Genomic DNA, 21,526 nt, shown 5'->3' with positions numbered 1-21,526 from the left:
CATAACGTTTGATGAATTTTACAGATTGTACAAGCTGCATATCGAGATCATCTTCCTCAGTACATCTTTTACAGTTTTTCCTACTGTAAAATGGAGCATTTCATAGCACAGAAGAAAACCGGTCCCTCTTTCCCAAGATAAAATTTCTGTTATGCATCTCATCGCCATGGAAGACTGAGGTAAGTGCAATGACACCATTGGGAACTTCTGACAAGGCTCCCTGCCTTTGGAGAAAGTGCCTTTGCACCTCCAGAGCCTGTGAACGGTTTGCTCCTCACAGCTTGGTCTCAGTTACTAAAAACGTGCTTTCAGGAGTGTTTTCTCTTCTAAGCTCATTTTTTGAAGATTAAATACTCATGGCTCAATGCCCTAAGCTATGGCTTAGACTTGACTTAAGGAGTAGCTTTATGGTGCAGCTGAGCCAGTCCAACCACAGGCCATGGGCACTGGCGCTTGCCTCATCCCACTGACACCTGCTTCAGAAAAAATTGCCCTCCAAAACCAGCAGGCATGTTTTTGCCAGTTTAGCTCCTTGAATTAGATTCTTGGGTCATCAGACGAATTGTGGCATTGTTGCAAGGCAAGAAACGGATGGTGCAGTTGTCAACAGAGGAGGACTCTCCCATTTGGGTACAACTAAGATCTGGAGACCCTTAAATACACCAAGAAATTGAACTCTTGCAAGTCTTCCTTCCAAAGAAAACCAACTCTCAAAAAAAGAAACCAATGCTCTTCTTGCTCCCATTTCCACAATGCTCCTGACATAACTTGCTGCTAAGTGACTAAAGACATCAGCTACTCCACTGGCAGAGCAGAATAAATCTCAAGGTAGGGAATTAAATAGGATTGCCTAGTCTTAGTGTCAGAGAAGCTTTGTCATTACAAGGATTTCCAGCTCAGTTCTGTGACAACGGACTCTCTGAACCTTTTCACTAAGAAATCATAATGCAAATTTTATACCTGGCATGAGTCTACAGTTGTGAGAAAGTATACTTTTCCAGACAACTATAGTGACATCTTAGGCAACAGAAAATAAAAACCCTACAAATAAATAACATCCTTTCATAGCTGCAGTGCAACCCCACAGTGTAGGATTAGTGCATCTTTATTTAGGGTCTATTCCAAAATATTCTGAAGCCAACAGGAATTTTGCATTAACTTTAGAAGGCTCTATCTAGCTTTCTGAAACAAAGCAAGAAAATGCAAATCGAATAAATATTTAGAATTTAAATGTACTTAAGTGAAATGCAGAAAGCAAACTCAGAGCCTCGGTCTCCCAGGTCCCCCTGCACAGCATTTATTTTAACTTCTAATGTTGTGTCATTATGTTTAATGAACAGGAATCATACTTAGCACAGATACTACAGCAAAGATTCACCAACAGAACTACTTGGGAAGGAGAAAATCATTCAGCTTATATTGTTTTAATATTGCATTAGCATTCCTAACAGAATCTCCCTCGTGTGGAAAATAAAAATAGCCTCAATTCAACACAAATCATGCACAAAAATGTTCCCCAAAGCAGTTTCAGCTGAGATTTAGAATTTCTCTGACTCTAGACCCTTGATATTCAGCAATCTTTGCTTTGAAAATACAACCATACCTACTTTTTAAAATCTAGTTTATTATGACAGACTTTGATGGCACCAAATTCTTTGGGTTTACACCTGAACAAGCCAGCAAAATTATACACCTAAATGGCGTTTTGAGTAACTGTGCTTAACCTTACTAAGGAGATCAAAGCAATATCCAGGGTCACACGCTTCACCCTCATTAGGAAAATGATTTCACAGGGCTGTTGTTTGGTCATTATTGCAAAGCAGGGCTCGGGAGGAAAGGGAAGAGAGTCTTCCAGGGGGAACACTTGCACAGAGCAGCCAAGGCACCAACTTTGCTTTGAAGACGGCTCAACAGAGCAACCTTTAGTGAACGGTGACAGTTCTGCTTTACAAGAAACCCATCTCAGCACCCTCACAGGCAGCAGCTCTGCCAGAGCCCGCAAATAAAACTGGTTCAATAACCAGAAGACAAAAGTGAATGTTAATTACTAATTAGTAGAGCTTCAGGCAATTATGTAACTATCAATGGAAAGCTCAGACAGACACATGACAAAATCAGGCAGAGAGGGAGACAGAATGGCAGGATGCGGGGCCAAACGTGACAAAAATATTGTTTCAGTCTCCAAGGAAATTACACCTTTCATGTCCATTTACATTTGATGTAACAGGAAAGTACAATAAAGAAGAATAATGATTCAGTCCCACTAAAGGAACTCAATGTGACGTGCCTTCTGCTTCTAGGCATCCGTTCCACAATTATTTTAAATCTCTGGCGTCTGTGTGGCACAGATGAAGTATGTGAACATCAAAAATTAATGTGTTGAAACCCATGAACCTATCTGCTTTCTTTCAATTCACTTCTGCACTTCAAACCTTGGTCGAAGCGTAGGCTTTGCAGCCCATCCACCTAAGCTCCAGACCCTGCTTCTCCTGGCAATCCCCAGTTGGATTCACCCTGCCTCTTCCCCACAGCATTAGTTCAGAATTGGTCACAGCTGGCCCGAGCCTATTGCTAGGACTTTTCTATGTAAATCCTGCAGGAATCTGGCTTGTTCTTTCCAGCAACTCCTATGTCAGCCTATGGCATAAATGAAGCCAAGCAAGAACATCTCATGAAGAGAAGAGCTCTCGTCGATGTCCGTTGTACCACCCTCGCAACACAGCAATGCCTGTGAGGTTACCCAAGGGCAGATTCCTGCCCAGGCTGTGCATGGGTGAAAGCATTTACTTGAAGCATCAATAAAATTATGCACCTTCTTGATGTGCAAAGATATTTTATGTGTTATCCTAAATATTTTAAGCACCCTACGTATTTTAAAGGTAATCACATCAAAAAGTTGCGATAAATTACTGCAAACTTAAATTTTTTTCTGCACCAAGAAGTTTGTAAATCCTATGCTCAGTGTGAATCAGATTTTCAAGGACATTTAAGGACAGTTTGAAGGCACAGTCCATACATGTGCATGTCTCGATGGGTGCATCCATTAGTGGTTTACAAAAACAGACGTTAGAACTTGCCCATCCAAAATGGATTAGCACATAACTTTTGCATACAAACCAGGCTTCATGTGCATTTTTTGTGTTTACCCATAAATTCCAGGGGAAAAAAGGGTGAAATGAAAGTGTTCCCCAATTATCAGCAGATTTGTATGCTGTATGAAGTACAAAACAATCTTTGTGACTGATGTCCAAACCCAGTATCTTTGAAACACAACATTTAGGGTAGAGCACAGCACTGGAAAATTAATGCCAGATTTCTTGATGCTGGAGGGGTGGTTTTTTTCCAGGTAAAACACTTTATGAAAGATCAGTTTAAAATTTCTTCATGTTTTTTCTCTTGGCATTCAACACCTAAAAAATATTACTAACCTAACTTTTGAAGTATTCACAGCTGCAGAGTGGAAGTAAGTGTGTTATCAGAGGTACTGCCTTTTAAACACCAGTCCCTGTGCTACCTTCCTGGCACACCTGCATTACCCTGTTACTGATAACAAGATATTGGGAAATACCTTTGCTCGGGGGGGGGGGGGGGGAAGGAGAAAAAAAAAAAAAAAACAAAAAAGAAAAAAAGAAAAAAAGGATCTTTTTCCACTGCCTTTTAGGTGGGAGTCAGGCATAGGAAGAGTGCTAGAAGCCTCAAAACCTTGTTAATGTTGCTAACAAGGATCCAGCCATTATGAACAAGGACTGTTATTTTGGTGCCAACAGGCATTGAGGAGGATGTCTTCTGTGATTGTTTTCTGTTACCCTGCTGTTTTCCTAATAAAAAGGCAAATTAGGGAAGCAGGAATTTTGATTCCTCTTTTTGCCCAAGACAGCTTATTTTCCAGTTTGTCCAAGCTGTCACCATCTTCAGGATGTAAGTCTGTTTTCCAAGTCTCCTCTGAAAGCTCTGACAGGCAAGCTTGAGCAGTTTTTCCAGAACACTTGTCTTGGAAAATGGTACTTCTTAAACTATCACTAAAGGGTGTGTGTGTGTGTGTGTGTGAATGCATCTGGAGCCTCAAAATCTGGAAATCACATAAGGAACACCAAAGATCAAGTGTCTAGGCATTAGAAAATTGAAATCTGGGAAACAATGTATAATTTCAATAACAATGGCAGATTAAATATACATATATATAAAAAACAGACATTGCACACTACCTAAAAAGTATCATGTCAATTATTTAAAAGGATTAACTTTATATTCAAGATTTTTTTGACCACTGAGACAATGTTGGACATCATAAATCTCATCTTTCAACAATTTCTACACTATCCATCTGTGCCTGCAATAATCTGCACCCACAGGGGTTTTGTGTTTCATCTTTGTTTTGGCATTAAATGAAGAGAAAGCTATTACTGCTTCAATTACACCAATGTCATGAATATTAGCACAAAATAACTGTGCAATTAAGAACTTTATAAATCAAAAATTGTTTGAGAAATACAGTTTGGGGTTGTGACTTCTGTAACCTGATGAATTTAACAGATCTGTGGAAGAGTTTTAAATAAGTACACTGAAATTTTCATGGGACCAACTGTTCCCTGGTACTTTATTCCCGTAAGAGTTTAAAATAGGCACGGCAGTATGTGAACCTGCAGGCTTAACCCACATGCAAATAGATATATCATTTAGAATCGCTGGCATGGAAAATTAGTATTTACATTTTTTTTGTGTGTGAATAGATGAAATATTTGTAAGTATTTTGGAGAAACTTGTCTTTTCTGTAACTCTGTTCATTTTCTTCAGATTCACCAAAAGAAAATGAGAAAAACTCCTTTCCTCCAAATTTCAGCTCAGCTATATTGTATTATATTACATACACAATATTTAGTTGACATACAGTTCTGTGTATAACAGAATAGAGTTTAACCACTAACAACATTGTGTACGTGTACTTATATTGTCTATCCTCAAAATAGAAGTTACTCCAATATGATGTCACCAATGTGGCAAAGTCAAGCCCTGAAAGTCAGGAATTGCTTCAGCCTCAATCCAACCTTATGCATTTACAATATAAAGGTTTAACACATATATGCTTTATAATTTATACCATGTTTTATATACATGGTCAGAAAATGATGGTGTAATGAGAGCAAGGGGATTCTAAACCTGTTCAGTCATCACTGATGCCTCTCAATGTTCCTTCCCTCCCAAAGAATCTACACCTGAGTACACACACCTGGGGCACTGACCATCATCTCTGTAAACAAATTTAACCACAGAAAGTTTATCACAGCCCTGCCCTGCCCTGCCCTGCCCTTCCCTTCCCTTCCCTTCCCTATTTAAAACAAAGTAGTTTGTTTCCTGGATTATGAAAACCTAGATCATCAGTGTCTCCAGTTGAATTAAACAACCAATATAAACTGCTGGTAACCTGACATACTTCTGCCAGCTAGGCTAGCTTATGAGTTAGTTTGAGTTAAATACGACTGCAACAAGTGGTGACATTGCTAAACTTGCATGGATTTCTAGGAAAGCAGAAAGAGACAAGGAATTCACACAATTAAATGGACCTTTTGAAAAACAAGCAATAAAATTTAAGACTCAGTTCTGTAGCCTATGAATATAGATGCTCCTTTTGTTGACATGTTGAATATACGGTAGAAGTTAAAACCAATATTGTTTCCATAGGCGCAACGTATCATTGAACAAAATGCTTCTACAGGAAGACTGCATCGTAAAACTTACAGATTTGGATCAAAGCATAAATGCAAAGAATCTTAAATATCAACTTCTTTTCCCTGCCTTTTTACAACATGTGCTTAGGTTTTGTTATTCCAAAGCCAACCTCATTTGGCTCAAATGCAGGAGCTGAGACATACTAAAAAGTTATTGTAGAGTTGAATCAAAATATTTTTTAAGTTCCCTATTTCACGGCACTTTTACAATACTCTTCTGAGTGCTGTGCAGGCACAGGTTGAGATACATCAGGGAGAACATTTTTAAAGAGACGGTCTGTTCTACTAAGGGCCTTCCTCAAAGCCAGCAAAGGCAATGCAGAAGGTCCCCTCTCATTTCACAGAGGAGGTGACAGTGCTGCAGTAAGGCACCAGTGGACTCACCCCTTCTCCTCTGGCCTGAACATCTGTCTGTCACAAGTCCTTCATTCATTGCTATTAATTGGAATTAAAATTCTGTACTGCCAGCAAGACCAACACTCATTGCTTGACAAGGACCCTTCTTTTACACATTACTGAGTGTGCCTCCAGCTCTGTTAACTGCAATTCAGAAGCTGCAAACATTGCAAGAGGTCAAGAGATCAGGTTGCATCATCAGATGGCATTTTATCCCTGCTCAGCTGCTGCACCCCCTCCTCTGCCCAGAACCAAGCACAGGCAGCTCACTGCAGCACAAAACAGAGAGGGCAGCTCTCCCGCCAGCTCCAGGAGGGAATTTGAGAGAGAGAAGGGAAGCACAATTTTACTAGGCAGTACTTGGGTTAGTCATACTCTCAGGCAGATCTGAGTACAATAATGGAGACTTTCGATCTGCCAAGCTTTACTCCTGATGTACTACATGCTGTTTTTACAGAGGGAAGGAGCAGACCACTATGCAATAACCACAGAAAGTAATAAACCAGGGGAAGTGGCAACATAGATGAGGAAAGACATAGTCCTACTTACAGAGGCAACAATTACTGTGGCCAAACGCCCAACTCTTGCTGTGAGACCCAAGTGTGAAGGATTTAAGACACCTTTGTCCCTTTGCCCTCTAGCAGGAGTCAGTCGGTACAGTTAGTGCATTTCGGAGTAGGAGAGTGCAAAGCTAACATACCAAACAATACAGAAAAAATGGGCTGAAGCACCGGAACTAACAGTCGATTGTTAATTCATTAACATTGTCAATTAATTCTTGCACCTATAATAAGTTTAATGCACTGCTGTGGCTCTCCAACACTTTTTCTATGTATAACTATAAGGAAGCCTCTCCTCTGTGCCAGAGGACTTGGCATATAAATATGTTGCCTAATTTCTCAGTGGGAAAGACCAAAGATAAAGAGGTTTGCAGGCTATAATGCACTCTTCTTGGAGAGTTCAGACACAACAGTGTGTAAGGCACTTCTTCTACCCATGCCCACAAGGGACTGCCATAAGTCCTATTTAATTCAACTACTGCATTATACAAGTTCCATCACATCATACAGAACAGCTTTAAATAGTATGGGTTCTGTTATGTTTGATGCACTTCACTATCAGTGCATGATTATTTTTTTAAATCAATGAGATATTAAATACTCCACCATTTCTTTCATCTCAGTGTGAATTTTTTTGACTTGAATTTAATTTTACGAAATAACACCTTCCTCACATCTCAATCCAACTGTTCTCAGATCCAGAATAGTTAAAACTGGTGAAATGCATAGTTTTGATTTTTTTTATTTTATGCATCACATCGCATGACACATCTTGAAAGCCAGGGCATTTCAAATATCTATGAAAATGACATAATTGCCTGCCAAAATTCACATTACTTTTTCTGCTTTCCCAAATCACTGTTTCCAAACAAATCATCATAGAATAGCCCCTCCAGAGCAAGTACTGCAAACTTATTTAAGCTAATGTACAAAGAGATTTGGAACTGTCTGACCACGGATAAGAAAAGGACCATTTAGGATGCTTTTTACACAATGGTTTATTCCCCTGAGACTCAAACTCTTCGTGTTTAAAAAGGAACTTTCCATATGAGGGGTTAAGCTATATAGTCATACACCATCTATAGCATGGCAGCAAGTAAGTTGGTTGTTTTCTACCAATATTTCTAAATTCAAGTCTTAAGGTGCTAGTAAACTTCATGTTCAAAAACTTCAAACACCAAACCCACTGCATGGCAATCCCGAAGCAATAACATATTGCTAAACAAGATGGGCTGCTTGGCTCAGAAAGTGACATTTGCTCTCCCTCTAGAGTTCTACCTGCATGTGCTGTAACCTATAACTTTTAGCTAGTTGAGTTATTCTGCTAGTGCTGTTGGTTGCTGTTCTTATTCACTCAAAAAAAGCTAGTGACCTTGCAAATTAATCTTTTCACCAAATCTTATCACAATATTTTATTCAGCCTTGACCACTGGTCTAAACTCCTCTCAGATACATTATAATGCTTTAATGTAATAGCTGCAAGCAAACTACTTACAGAAGTTAGTATTTATATTGTCTCAGTATTCATTATCTTTAGAAGCATCTTCCTCTTTGCTTTTGACATTGGTATATAATCAAGAAAATTCACCCTGAACTGTCTAATAAGACTCTGCACTGCTCTAGAAAAACTAGGCAGATCAGTCTTTTGAACAAAATGGGAATAAAAGCATTTGCTTCGTGCTTATTCAAATATTTCATGTGCATGAAGAAAAAAAAATCTAAGAAAAACAGATCTCCGGTAATAAACATCTGCTCTTTGTGCCTAGCAGAAAATTTGGCTCCTCTCAGCTGTCAGGAAATCGGAGGTAACCTTTGAGTTCACGAAGCCAACAGCCATGCACTGCCCTGATCCTGGCACTCGCAAAATGTCAAGGATAATCTCATTTCCATTTTGATGAATAATGTACAAAACGGCAAACACTTCTGCACATGTATATACAGGAACTTGGCCATGGGAACTCAGTAGGTTGTGTGGAAATGGAGGCACAAGAAAAAGATGACTTGAGGGTCAACGAGACTGATGCCTTTCAAAGCTGCAGTTATTTTACTTTTTTTTAATGTTAGAAGACAGCGAGATGAAATAACTAATTTGAGTACATATCAATTCGATTTCCTAGTCCTTGTAGCATTATTGCCCCTCCACTGAGCGAGGGGAGAGGTGGCACTGCAGGGCAGCTCATCGGCAGAAGAGCCGTCGGTGACGCGGTGCTGTCGGCACTGGCTGTCAGTCACCAGCCCTGCAGAGCGCCAGCCCAGCACCTAGCTCTGCGGGGAGCCTTCGCTCAAGATCCCTCTCAACCTGAGACTAAGAGCAAGAATAAAATCTCTCTTACACGCTCCCTCTGTCTCAAAAGGGGCATGCATAAATAAAAAATTCAGCATGACTTCTGAAGGCCAAACATTCCTTTGCATGCAGGAACTCAAGCTGGCAGTCTTTACAAAGGCTACCGGCTAGGTCTTGTTTGGGGTTTTGCAATTATATACTGGGAAACAGAAGAAAAAGAATAAAGAAACCCATGGAGCCAAAATACCTAAGAAGAGGTATCACATCTATAATTTCTTGGTGTCTAGGTAAAATGGCGCGACAAGCCCAGAAAAACAGCCAAAGCTATGCATTCTTGTCTCTGTTTTTTCTCTGTTCGTACCTATTCTGCTCTGTCTAGTAGGAAACAGGCAGCAACAGCCCAGGGTTGGTTCTAGGTCATGTTCTGGTGCATAGGCTGAGCTTCCAAAGTTTGTTTTTTTCTAAACATTAAGAAGGCTTACTTAAAAACCATATATTTTAAAATAAAGGATAATTTTAGGTGTGCCAGAAGAAAACACAAAATAAACTTCTCTTCCCTATGGAGTTTCTTGGTTTCAGTGGAGGTTACAGCTTCACAGGACCAAGCGTTCACTTGTCACAGCAACGACACTGAGCTCTGTCAGAAATGCCCTTCCAGCTGTGCCCCTTGGCCAAGCAAGCCCTCCTGTCCCACCACAGACCACAACCTCATGCCCTTCAGAAACAGTGCTCGTCATTACTTCTGGCCCTGCCACTCATCCTCAGCTGCTCTTGTGCAAGCTGCCGGCTCCTGAAGGTCTCAGCATCCACCTGAGGTTTTTCTGGCTCAGGTAAACCAGGGAAATTTGACTGAATGCTTCTTACATCGGGAATGGGATGTTGAAATCATTTTGCTTAGCTGATTCTCTGAATTAGCTGACATTCAGTCAGAAGGGGCTTTGTCTTCCACAGAACATACTCGTTATTATTTTTTCTGCTTTTGTTTTTTTGGTCTTACATCTCTTTCCCAATTAAACTGATGGTATAAATCAAAATAAAAGTCTTTTTACTTCAGGGAAGCAATCTGAGAGCAAAGCAGGACCGCTACGGTACACATTTACGTTAGTTAAAAGTCTCTCAAATTTCTTACAGAAGTTCACAGCCAGAATGTGATGAGCCTTAAATGCACACGGATTTCTAGATGGTGAGTTAATAGGAAAGGCTTTGTCCGCACCGTCACTTAGTACACATCAGCATTTCAACACACCTTGCACGCACACAGCAGATAGCTGAAGGTACCCTGGTGCTCCGTGCTGAGGGCAAGCAGCACAGCCTCTGACATGGCTAAAGAAACGCGTGGTTTAAGGTGAGATTGGGCATGCAACACCAGCATTGGCTTTGACTAGCCAACCTGACCGCACACTCAGTGGGACCAGTGGCTCTCCCGTACCACATGCAATCTGTCAGGCAGCTGCTAACAGAGAAGTATAATTTGACTGCCTCTCCTCTACCCCGGCTGACTTCTTCTCCAGGGAAGAGTGTGTTGCCGTGGCCAAGAACATAGTCTCAAGCTCTATTAAGCTTTCTCTTAAACTCCTGCAATAGAGGTAAAGATTTCCAAGATGGCAAAGTTGTATCATGCAAGTATTGCACGGATATTGCTTAGAACTTCTGTTCATTACCTTACATGCTTGAGATGCTTTCTGGAGGAGAATAAAATATATACATAAATGTGTGCTCAGAGGGCATGATATTGAACTTCTCCTCAGAGCCTGGGGACAGGCCAGTTCAGAGTAGCCCAGGCAGTCTCAATAGATTGCCCTGGCAATATCCTCACTCAGCCAAGGTCCATCAGGCCCAACAGTCTTTCCTCAGAGGTGGTCATTAGCACAGCAGCAGATAGGGAAAGAAGAAACAAAACCCATGTAGAAGAGTCCTTGGCTGTTAGAAACACCGTGGGTCCCAGCAATCCTGAACTGAGGTTATCGTGCTCAAAAACCACAGGTAAACACTTCTTTCATTACTCTAAGTCTTTCTTTAGGCCTCAACAGAGTTTTTTGACAATGACTTTTGCATTGTATTTTATGGGAAAAAGCACTCATATTTTATCTGGTCTGAAGCCAAATGCAAGAAATAACAGAGGCTGAATATGATGGACGATGGAACCACGGCTGCCTGTGTTCATACCACCATGTGCTCACTTCTCCCCTCTGGCTCCCAGCCAGCCCCTAATGAGCTGGTTTTTTGGAGAAGCACTCTGGTATCACATACTGGAAAGCAGCATAAAACTCTAGGATAATTAATATTTAGAATACATTCTCTTTTAAATGCATGGATGTAAGAACATGTTAGGAACAAAATCCATTGACGCTCTTTGAGTAATGCTGGAAAACACAGCCAGTTATCCAGATCACTCAGGCAGCCACTGGTAAAGTCAAGAAAAGCCCTAAATACACTGCTGCAGATAATGGCATATTCACTATGTGAATTTCTGTGTCACGGGAAAGGGACATGATCTTGTATTATCCTGCTTGAGATACTTACCGCATCTTAGCAGGACTGTACTAAGCGGAAGCACAGAACTACATTTTGTAAAGAAGGTCTTAAGTAATCCATTTACTTAAGGAGGGTAAAAAGCTCTTCATTTGTAATACAGGCATAGATTTAATGACAAAATGGATTTTCATCAGAAGTTTCTAAAGATTTCTAAAAGGCTTTGAGCATTAAAGAGAATTTGAAATAAGCTTGGAATTTTGCCTAGTGTTTTTAGCTGATTTCTTTCCCCTTCCCCTATCCCAGGCACAAGATGGTAATTAGAGCATATTACATTCCCTCCAGAAAATATATGTCATTATGTGAGAGTCTGTGAATAAGGAGTTCAACGCATCTCTACTTCATGTAACTAATCTCCTAAAAATACAGCATGTGGTAGAACAACAGAAAAGGCATTGCCAAACCAATAACATAACTAAGATTTGATTTAGCAATAACTAATATGGTCCTGCAGTGACCTTTAAAACTACCTGCCAAGAATTTTTTATAGAGAGAGAGAAAAAAAAGTGGATCCTATAAAGCCAGTAAAGAGAAACATTACATTGGCAAGTCTCTACAGCAGTAATCAAGGTAATATAGATGTTCATTTGAAGGAAGGGCAATTTGGCTTAACATTATTGAAGTCCCCCCATTTTCTAACATCCTAAAAGCTTTTCTAACTAAAAAAGGCTCTTAAACTGTCATGTGCTGGATATAAACCATCTCAGTCAGAACCACTAATCCCTCAGGAAAGAATTTCTTTGGTAAAAGGGTCTCCCAGGACTGCAGCTAAAAACTTAATAATTCAATTTTGGGGTATCTTTTTTTAATCAATTCATATCAAGAACACATAATGTTTATACCACCTGTGGAATATCTTTCTGTATTTCTGATTAATTAAAGGCTTATTCAGGTCTGAAAGGATCTAGCATTATGGCATTTCCACCAGCTTTTTTTTTTTTTGACAGTTATTTACAATGCAGGCTTAATTATCGCATCTTGCAAACTCAGCTTTCATCCCCGAGGTTACATTATACACTTTCAAATAAACAGATTTTTTTTAATACAGGAATTTGAAACTGTGACAACAATCAAGATAATAAAATATAAATTTATCTTTCTGACCACATTCTTACCACTTGTAAACTTTCCTCAAAGCATTAGCAAACAAGGGCTCTGTTTAATCTAGGGAGCTATACTATTCCAGTTGCATAATAAAACAAAGGCAAAAGGCCTGTTTGATCCGTGGATTATATTTTGTCTGTTAAATTTGCCAGTAGCAGAAGGACCGTGGGGCGGTGGAGGCTGAGGGGCTGCACAGGCTCCGCGGCCGGGGGCTGTACCGACCCCCCCGGGGCTCTGGCTGCCCAGCCCACCGTGCTCCCTGGGGGCTGCTCACTGCCTCAGCTGTACACAGCCCACTCCTAGGTACGGTCAATGCAAAACCACATCCTCTTTTAATGATTAAAAACCTAATCTCAGAAAGCAATTAAATGGAAAAAAATAGTCAATAATACGAGATTTCAGAAGAAGTATCGAAGTACCAAGGGAAACGTTGGTTTTACACAACAATTGGGTTTAGTTAGATTAATAATACCTTTTTCTTTTTTCTCCTAAAATAATGTATGGAGAAATTCATATCAAAACAACAAACCTCATCTTCATTTTCAATGTCTTTATGCGTCAATTTTTTTCAGAACTTTGGACTGGAATATTTTTTTAAAAAATGGGAAGAAATTTAGGTCATTCACAATGCAGATCTATAATGTTTGCTATTTTAATTTTCCACCAGCAGAATAATTAAGCATTTTCATATTTGTTAAAGCAATGTAGCATGTGAACTATCATGCTACTCTGATTAGAACATGGTCAGCTAATATATTCTTCAACAACAGATCTTCCCTAAAACAAAATGGATAGAAGATTGCATATATAAAGAAGAGAATGAAAAGATGGGTGTAAAGAGAGCATTTATGTTGATCGGCAGCTACTTTTGAAATTCCTAATACACTTGACCTGACAGAACATGCATACTGAAATAGTCTTCAGGTGGTTGAGGGAAAAAAAAACCCCAAACAACCAAAACACAATGCCAGAATTATAAGAGGAAACACTGAATATGCTACAAATACTAGTAAGTCATTCATGTGGCTTTAATGTTGAATCATTACATAGGTTTATTAAGGAACTGAGGAATATATGCATTAAATTCGATTCTCACCAACAGATGCAAAAAAAAAAGCTTGCATGGAGGAAACTTCCTGGAGCGCCAGGCTCATGGCTTTTGCACAGACCCTGGGAGGAATCACATTGCACACATCCTCAGCTACACTAATCTAATGGGATTTCCCCAGGAAAAGAACACAGCATAGAACATAACAAACTTAAATTACTGACAGCACAAACAAAACCACTGACCAAGAGGTATACAAGACTTTCTGTAATATCCTCCTTCAGAAATACACTTCAAAGCAATTCCAGCTTAAATCAACGAAATGAAAGCAATTTTGACGTTTGGAAACAGCAGGGCATAGGGATACCACTTGGTGATGTACTGCTAAATTAAAATGAGGATCAAAGTAAATTTCTCTAACAGTGGTATACAGTTATGAAGAATATTCATTCTAGCTCTAATTTTTTAAATGATTGTGCTATGAATATACAGTTCATTAAAAAGATAATTGTTCAGACTTATCCTACAGACATTACCCAACTTAGAAGGTTCCAGCTGCACCTTTCAGAAATATCTGATCATCGTTGCATTGCCAGATATTTACATAATGATGTTTTAAAATGTGAAAATCAAAAAGGGCAAATGCAGTTTTAATATGCAGCAGCCTACTAATGATAGTCTAGAAACAATATACATACATGCATATATAAATGCTGCGTGATGATTACACATGCACTGTGGATACATCAAATGCAATACATACCTGTTTCTGAAGACAGGGTGCCACACAAACATTGTCCTATTAACTATTTACTATAAAATCTACTAAACTCTTATAAACTAATATAAACTAAACTATGTAATGTAAGCTATAAACTTTACTAAAAACTATTTGAAATAAACTTTACTATAAACTTTTTTTTAAAAAAATATCTATTAGTGGAGAATAAGCATGGTCTGTAATCATTCTTACCCTCTTTCTTTCTTTCTCTTTTGAGGCAGGAATTAGTTAGCCCAACTAAGAATTGTGTTAGTCTCTGCAATAGACTTGGATAACAGAGAAAAAAATACTTAATTACATATAGCATGTACATGGGTGTGCTAATATATGATATTTAGTATAAGACAGGATACATCATTGCTGCTAAGGGACTAATGAATGCAATTGCCTATGTAATGCAAATATCTCTGTGGTGTTAATGTGATATACTTTAATGCCTTGTGAAGGCATTTGATGCTGAAGCAGCTTTCTTGAATAGATTAAAGGAGCCAAACTATATTTTTCAAGATTAACAATAACACTGTGCAACTGGTGATGATATAAGGCTGGAGTGCTGCAAGCTTGATGTTTACTGACTGAATAAGGTTTTCAAAAGGCAGTAAGGTACAGCATTCCAGCTGAGGAAGACTGCAAAAGGTAACCAAACAAAAGAGTTTTCATGGTTTAGAGAGCCATAAAAATTAAAACCCCACTATTTAGCTCACTTCTCTGTTCAGGCTGCTATGAACCCCAGTAATGGTTGTTCGTGAAAGGTAGGGTGGTATTTTACAAATGACACTGAGAGCAGTTTGTCCCTTACAGCTTTTAAAATAGGGCATGTCCTGATTTATGACCTGCAGCTGCTCTAGAGGTGAAAGCACATCGTGTCTGTAGAGCAGCGTGTGAATTTACAGGCCTTCCCCCCACCTCACCTTTCCCTCCACTCTCACTCCTTGTCAGACAGATTTGGGCTCCGAGGATAGTTTAGAGACCCAGGATACATAGGGCGTAATGAAGAGGATCTCAGGTAGTGGCATGGAGATATTTCTGCCAAAGCTGCCTGCACACAGACCGCTGAGACGGTCAATTAGCTGTGCAGAGGAATGGACTTGATAGATAATTAAATTACCCGAGGGGTCAGACCATTAACACATCGCACTGTACTTCACAGGCTACCCAGAAAAATGAATCCTGATTCCTGACTATTTAGGCAGAGCTTGAAAGAAAATAAAATGTGCCATAATGTTAATTATGTGAGCATGAACACCTCTGCAGCATAAAGCGTGTGAGAGAGGAGGAAAAATTTTTTTGTACTGTTTTTTTCAGCTAGCAGGAAGTGACACTTCTATTTACAAATTCATGAATGTATAAGGAAAATAAATTAAAAGTCAAAAAAGGCTATATACTTTGAAGCTTTCTGATATTTGTTTCTTTGTCTCATCTTGTGTTACCTACTCAAAAGTATGTGAGATGGGGAGGTGAGACCTCCTGCCACAGAAACTCCAACTGAACAGCACTGAATGTTCAAGCATGCTAAAAAAACTGAGGCAAGAAATAGCAAAGGAAGGGTTTACGTTCTCCTTATAGATGCACTTCTTTACGGCACCTAAGGAGTACTTGTCCTAAAATCCCTCTATGAAGCCCAAGCCTGTTTGCTTCAGTTGTCACATGCCATTAAGGCATGAAGGGACCATCACGGAGAAAACAGAAAAACCAAGAGGAACCTGCCTGGGGAAGGCAACTGTGACACCAGGTCTCAGCTTTCAGAAAAGGATCCTGGGAATGGTGAGGAGCAACGCCTGAGCTGTTTCTGACAGCAGATTAAGAGGACACCTTAAATTTACTCTGGAGAACCCAAGACCATAGCTACGTATGGTCTTGGATCCTCCAAGGATGAAGGTCCTCAGGAGTATCATCCCAGCTGATGACAATGAAACTCCTCATGAGATCTCTGCAGAAACCTTCCCTGCATCCAGAAAACTACATTCAATGAGAATTGTTTTTCAGTGACTCAAACTTGAACAACACAATGACAGAAAAGGAACATTTTCTGTGCCAGAAAAACGTCCGATGACTATAGCTACCCTGTTTTCATCGGCATTCACTCCTCACCAGTGCCAGTACCAGCTGTAAACCATCCCTTACTGCCAACTACAAACCCACAAAGAGACAATAGTTTCAACTCCCTCTTCTTGGATCTTGGGGACCTTTTATCTAGTATATAGAAGTACTTTCAAAGAGACAGTCTAGAAAATAGAGTCCAGACATGCTGTATAAAACCTGAAGTATAAGCTTCACTATAGGGAAGCTCTTGTTTCAGATATACAAAACTCACCCATTTCACATTGTAGTGACAAATGAGAAAAGTTACTGAACTGAGACTTTAGAAAACATATATCTCAGCATTTATGAGTAGCTTCACTCACTGAAAACAAGGGGTTCTGCTTCATTACCACTCCAATATTTAAAACCTAAAATATTTCTGTTCATTTCCATATAGTGGGTAGCTTAATGAACTTCATTACACATATAAATCCTAGGTGTTGGAAAGGTGAACAAAAACTCCCAAAAGCAAACAAAAAATATTTTTCTAACTTAATCAGCAAGATCAAATTCTGGATAACCCTTGCTGATATCACTTGGAAATAATTAATTTTGACATCAAAATGTGAAGATTAATTTCCTAACCTAAATATACATGGCACCCAACATAAATAATTAACTAAAACAAGGTCCATTAAAAATGGAAACAGAAAAAGAAGGAACACTGGGAATTGGAAAAATGGGTGCCTAGAATACAAAAAACATTTTCTGTGTTTCAATTACATGCTTCCCTTTAACTGAAAAACACTTTCAGTTAAAAATTAAAGTAGAATTCAATGCAATACCAAAATTCAGTGGAAGAATCAAGAAGCAACTGGTGTGCAGAATTTGTTCCTGGTCTTTGCAAGCAAGGAGAGGTGTTTTGTCCCCTTGCTCCTTCTGAAACGTAATCATACAAGGGTTCGGTGCGCGGCAATACCCCTGGTGACCCCCCCATCTAAGCACATCGCACAGGCAAGCTATACCATGTTCTAGCTAACGATAAGGCATTTGATGACAGATTGGTATTTGTGGATTTACCCAGGGCAACACAGGAGCAAGCAGTGTTGGTGTCTGCATTCAGGCATAAGGATTTCCCACCTAAAATATTCTCTGAGTCTCCACGTAAAGTCCTCTTTACCACCAAACCAAGGAAAAAATCCTAAAACCACGCTGCACGCTGATGGTCAAGGGTTATGGGGGGGAGCAGAGGAGCTGTAAACCTCCTTCCCTCCACCCTTTCCTTTCCCCAGCCCAGGAGCTGTGCAGTGGGTCTGGGGATGGAGCTGCCGTGCCAGCACAGCCAGGTCTCGTCACCCAGCAGGCTGGCAACCCTGCAGGGCTGAGGGCAGCCAAAGAACACCAGGAATATTGGTAGAAATGATAACAGATCAGCTCCACAGCTGCTGCTTTCACCTCAGGCTGCTCTAAGAGTCTTCGGGGACGAGGGTCCGACAGGGCCACAGGCAGTGGTGGTGTGACAGCAGGTGACACCTCTGTACTCCCACGCCCAGCAGGTGGAAGGTACCAGCCAGCCCCAGTTTCCAGCAGAACTCATCTTTCCACACACCTTGGTTCTTCTGTCCATCTTCCACATCAGCCCGAGACTAAAAGGAGAAAATTTATAAATATATATATACACACACACATAATATACATATAAAAATCCTGTGGATTAACTATATACATATAGTATATAACTCATAAGATTTTTAAATTCACTCATGGCTAAACAAGCAAGGAGGAAGAAACTCCTGAGAACCCACGACTAGCAGTACTCACCGTTACACACTTGAGAAGCAACCAGTAATTACGAAGTTGCATGATCAAAGCTTTTAATGCTAAATTTTCACAGCAGTTTGTAACCATTAAGCAAATGTTTCAGCTCACAGGCAAGGCAAACATTACTATGCACCTTCAATGAAGAGTTAAATTTAAGTAAAAAAGAGAAATGAAATTTTTCCATTGTTACACAAATAACTTATATCGTCTGAAACAGAACACACACGCCCCCAGACCCCAGTCTTCCACCTTAAAATGGAAGTTGCAGAAGCTTGCACCCTGCTGGTAAGAGTTTTTGCTATAAAATCAGCATTATTTTATTTAGCAAGAGAAGAAAAGTCACACTTTGAAATATCAGCATCAGTCCTGAAACCCATTTATGAGAAGCAATTACTTTAGGTTATTGATTTGAAGCTTCAAGGGAGATGTATCACGTTTGTTTTCAGACTAAAGAAATAAAGAAGGAAATCATTATGTTAGACATAGTATTTCATATTAATGCTAATAAAGTTGTTGGAGAGGTTTTTTACCATTGTGTTGTATAGAAGTGTGAATAGCAGAATCAAAGAAACCCCCAAAGTGCATGCCCTGGGCTCCCCAAACAGCATGTCATAGAAAGCCTAAGGTTTCTCAGGACTTAGAAAAAAACTGATTTTGTGTATATAGTTAATGGAAAACAATGAAAAAGTGTTAGGAGTAGCATCCACTCTTTGCATTAAAAAAAATCACGTTGATCCAATGTTAAACTCAAGATGAAAAAAAGGAGGAAGCTTTACATGGAACTGGGGTGTTATCTTCAGTCGTCTTGTTCAGAACAAAACAAAGTGCCTTAATCTACAAAGCCATGGTTCAGATCAAGAATCTGCGGTTTTCCAAGCACAGATCCTACCCTGAGTCCAAGACCAAAAAGCAAGGAGCCGGGATGTGTAAGCAAGTGTCTGCCCAGAGCTTCACAAACTGCAGTCCTTGCTTCGCTGGCATCGGGCGTGCTCCTGCCTGTTGGGAGGATAAAATATGTTTTTTCCATTTGAGAACCTTTGCCCATGATTATTTCCAAGATCACTGGTACCTGAAGAAGGCAGGCGTAGGTGTCCATCCTCCCTATGCAGAGGAAGCTCACAGCGGTTCTGGGACAGCCTCGCTCACTCCTGAATTAGCCTGATTTATTTAGTGATGACTCCTCAGCAGCAAGACACAACACCTTATCCACAGGGTCCTTGTTTGGTGAACTTTTAGCAATACCAGGAAAAAAAAAAAAAAAAAAGCTGAGTTTTGAAATAAGGGCTGTTGTGGGAAGGATGCGCCCAAGCTGATTTGCCATACAGATAAAGCTGGTGTCTGAATAATTCCCTGCCATATTAAATTCTGTAACAAATTACTTTTTACCTAAGAACTACATCCAAATTCAAAGGAAAGGCATGTTCTCAAAAGCCGTGCATAACCACAAAAGGAAAATCTCAGACCTGTAAAGAGCAACTCTCCGTACCAGAGATACAAACCTGTTCCCACAAAGAAAAAAGGAGGAAAAGGGGTGTCAACACTCTGTGTAGCCCCTGGGCTGGCAATCCCATCCCAGTCCCCAGGCTGGCAGGGCTCTTGGTCACCTGAAAGCCACTCCCAGTATATGCACCCTTTTCATCCATATGGATTGTTACCCTTGTGACAGATCATTCAGCCTGACTTGCAGTAGGTCATGCGCTACAGCATCAGTAACAGTGTAAGTGTAGATCGCTATTGAATATAACTAAGTTACACACCAGACTCGATGGGAAGGCTGGCATACTCAAGCATCATTGCAGGTGTGTGGAGGTAGAAATATCTGGCTAGTTTAGATCATACTTCAAGTTTGAACACATTCAACGGCTCTGGAATAATGGTGAAAAAAAACAAAAACACTGTTTCAAAATACTTCGATTTTAGGTGAGGCTAGATATTAATTTCATAGCAGAAATATAAATTTTTTCATTGAGGCGTGCAAAAAAAAAAAAAAAAGAAAGGATTAGCTTGCTTAATAGGTGACCTTTCATCACCTGAATTTTAAATGAATTCTAGACCAACTTTATTATGTTCTCAGCATAGTTTTATTTGTAGCAATGTTTCCAACAGTCAAATAGGACGGTCCACATTGAGAAAAATGGATTTGTTTAAAATTTGGTTGCCTAGGAAAGCAGAACAAAATAAATTGCTAAGGTTAATGCTGGGTTTTGATGAATTATCATCAGCTTCAGAGCATCTACCATTTGCAGTGATGACAAAAGTGAATGCTGTTGGGCTGCGTAACGGCACGGAGGGATGTGCTGGGTTCAGGGCTGGCACGATGGATGTCCACCACACAGCGGGGAAGATCTCAATGCAATTCCCCCAAGACTGCCCCAGCCGTGAAACTGCACCACACTGGGGAAACAGCACTGCCAAAATTAACCTCCACAACATGAGTTACAAGCAAACTGGAGGTAAAGAGGAACCAACATGCAACACCAGAAGTAAAACTTTGGGGTGGGAGAAGAGAAAGGCATAAGACTGCACTTGCAGAAGAGCTCATTTTTGAAGGCAAATCAGGATCATGATAAAAAAAAATATGTAACTACAGGAATCTTCTATCTGTAAATACACAGGGTTTTTTACTGTAAGATTCATGTGCACAGATAAATACCTACAGAAACTTGGCCTTCCCTAAACCACACTACACTTGGTTTAGATTCTTAGATGTTTACCTAAAACATTATTTTAGGTTTGATTTGTTTGGGGATATTTTTGAGTTTTGTTTTTAGTTTTGAGTAGGGGGCAATTAAGGTTTCTCTCACTAAAGCAACTGATATAGTGGGATACTGCATCCTCCAGCTCTGAGCTCCTGCAGCCCCGCCAGCCTCCAGGCAAGACACATTTCCATTCATCATGCTCCAGAAAAGCCCAGCCTGCACCCGCAGGTGCCTCCCCGAGGGGGCTGGAGACCACACAGTCCCCTCCACTCACACCCCCCACACCCCCCACTCACCTCCACATGCCTTCAGATGAGCTGCCATGGGAACACCTCCGCTTGGCCCCCTCTTATTTTGGGAAGGGAGCAAATGGAACAGCCGATTCCACCGACTTTGCAATATGGCCATTAATGGTATTTGCCTGTATTTATTTAACATTTCCCCAGCCATAGCCGATTTCCATGATGCATCACACAACACAGCTGATAAAAAGACAGTAACCAGGTGTGACAAGTAACAACATAGTAATAAATGATGTAACAGCACTGGGAAT

General features: G+C 40.1%; 1 long non-coding RNA gene across 2 annotated transcripts in view; it reads right to left on the bottom strand.

Moving 5' to 3' along the window:
* The window catches only part of LOC129736880 (uncharacterized), a 35,096-nt gene extending 13,866 nt beyond the window's left edge, over positions 1 to 21,230 (bottom strand). Inside the window, exons 1-2 of one of the 2 annotated variants that reach the window (XR_008734018.1) lie at positions 19,344 to 21,230; positions 17,909 to 19,270 (exon numbers count right to left, since the gene is read on the bottom strand). This is a non-coding gene — a long non-coding RNA (uncharacterized LOC129736880). Of the gene's footprint in view, positions 1 to 17,908 lie in introns of both variants that reach the window. The other variant, XR_008734017.1, reaches the window with a different exon arrangement.
* Between the last annotated feature and the right edge of the window lie 296 nt (positions 21,231 to 21,526).

This window comes from Falco cherrug, chromosome 9, assembly GCF_023634085.1.
Source record: "Falco cherrug isolate bFalChe1 chromosome 9, bFalChe1.pri, whole genome shotgun sequence".
NCBI lineage: Eukaryota > Metazoa > Chordata > Aves > Falconiformes > Falconidae > Falco > Falco cherrug.
The sequence above is the reverse complement of the archived record's forward strand: the minus strand, read 5'-3'. Positions and strand labels throughout refer to the sequence as shown.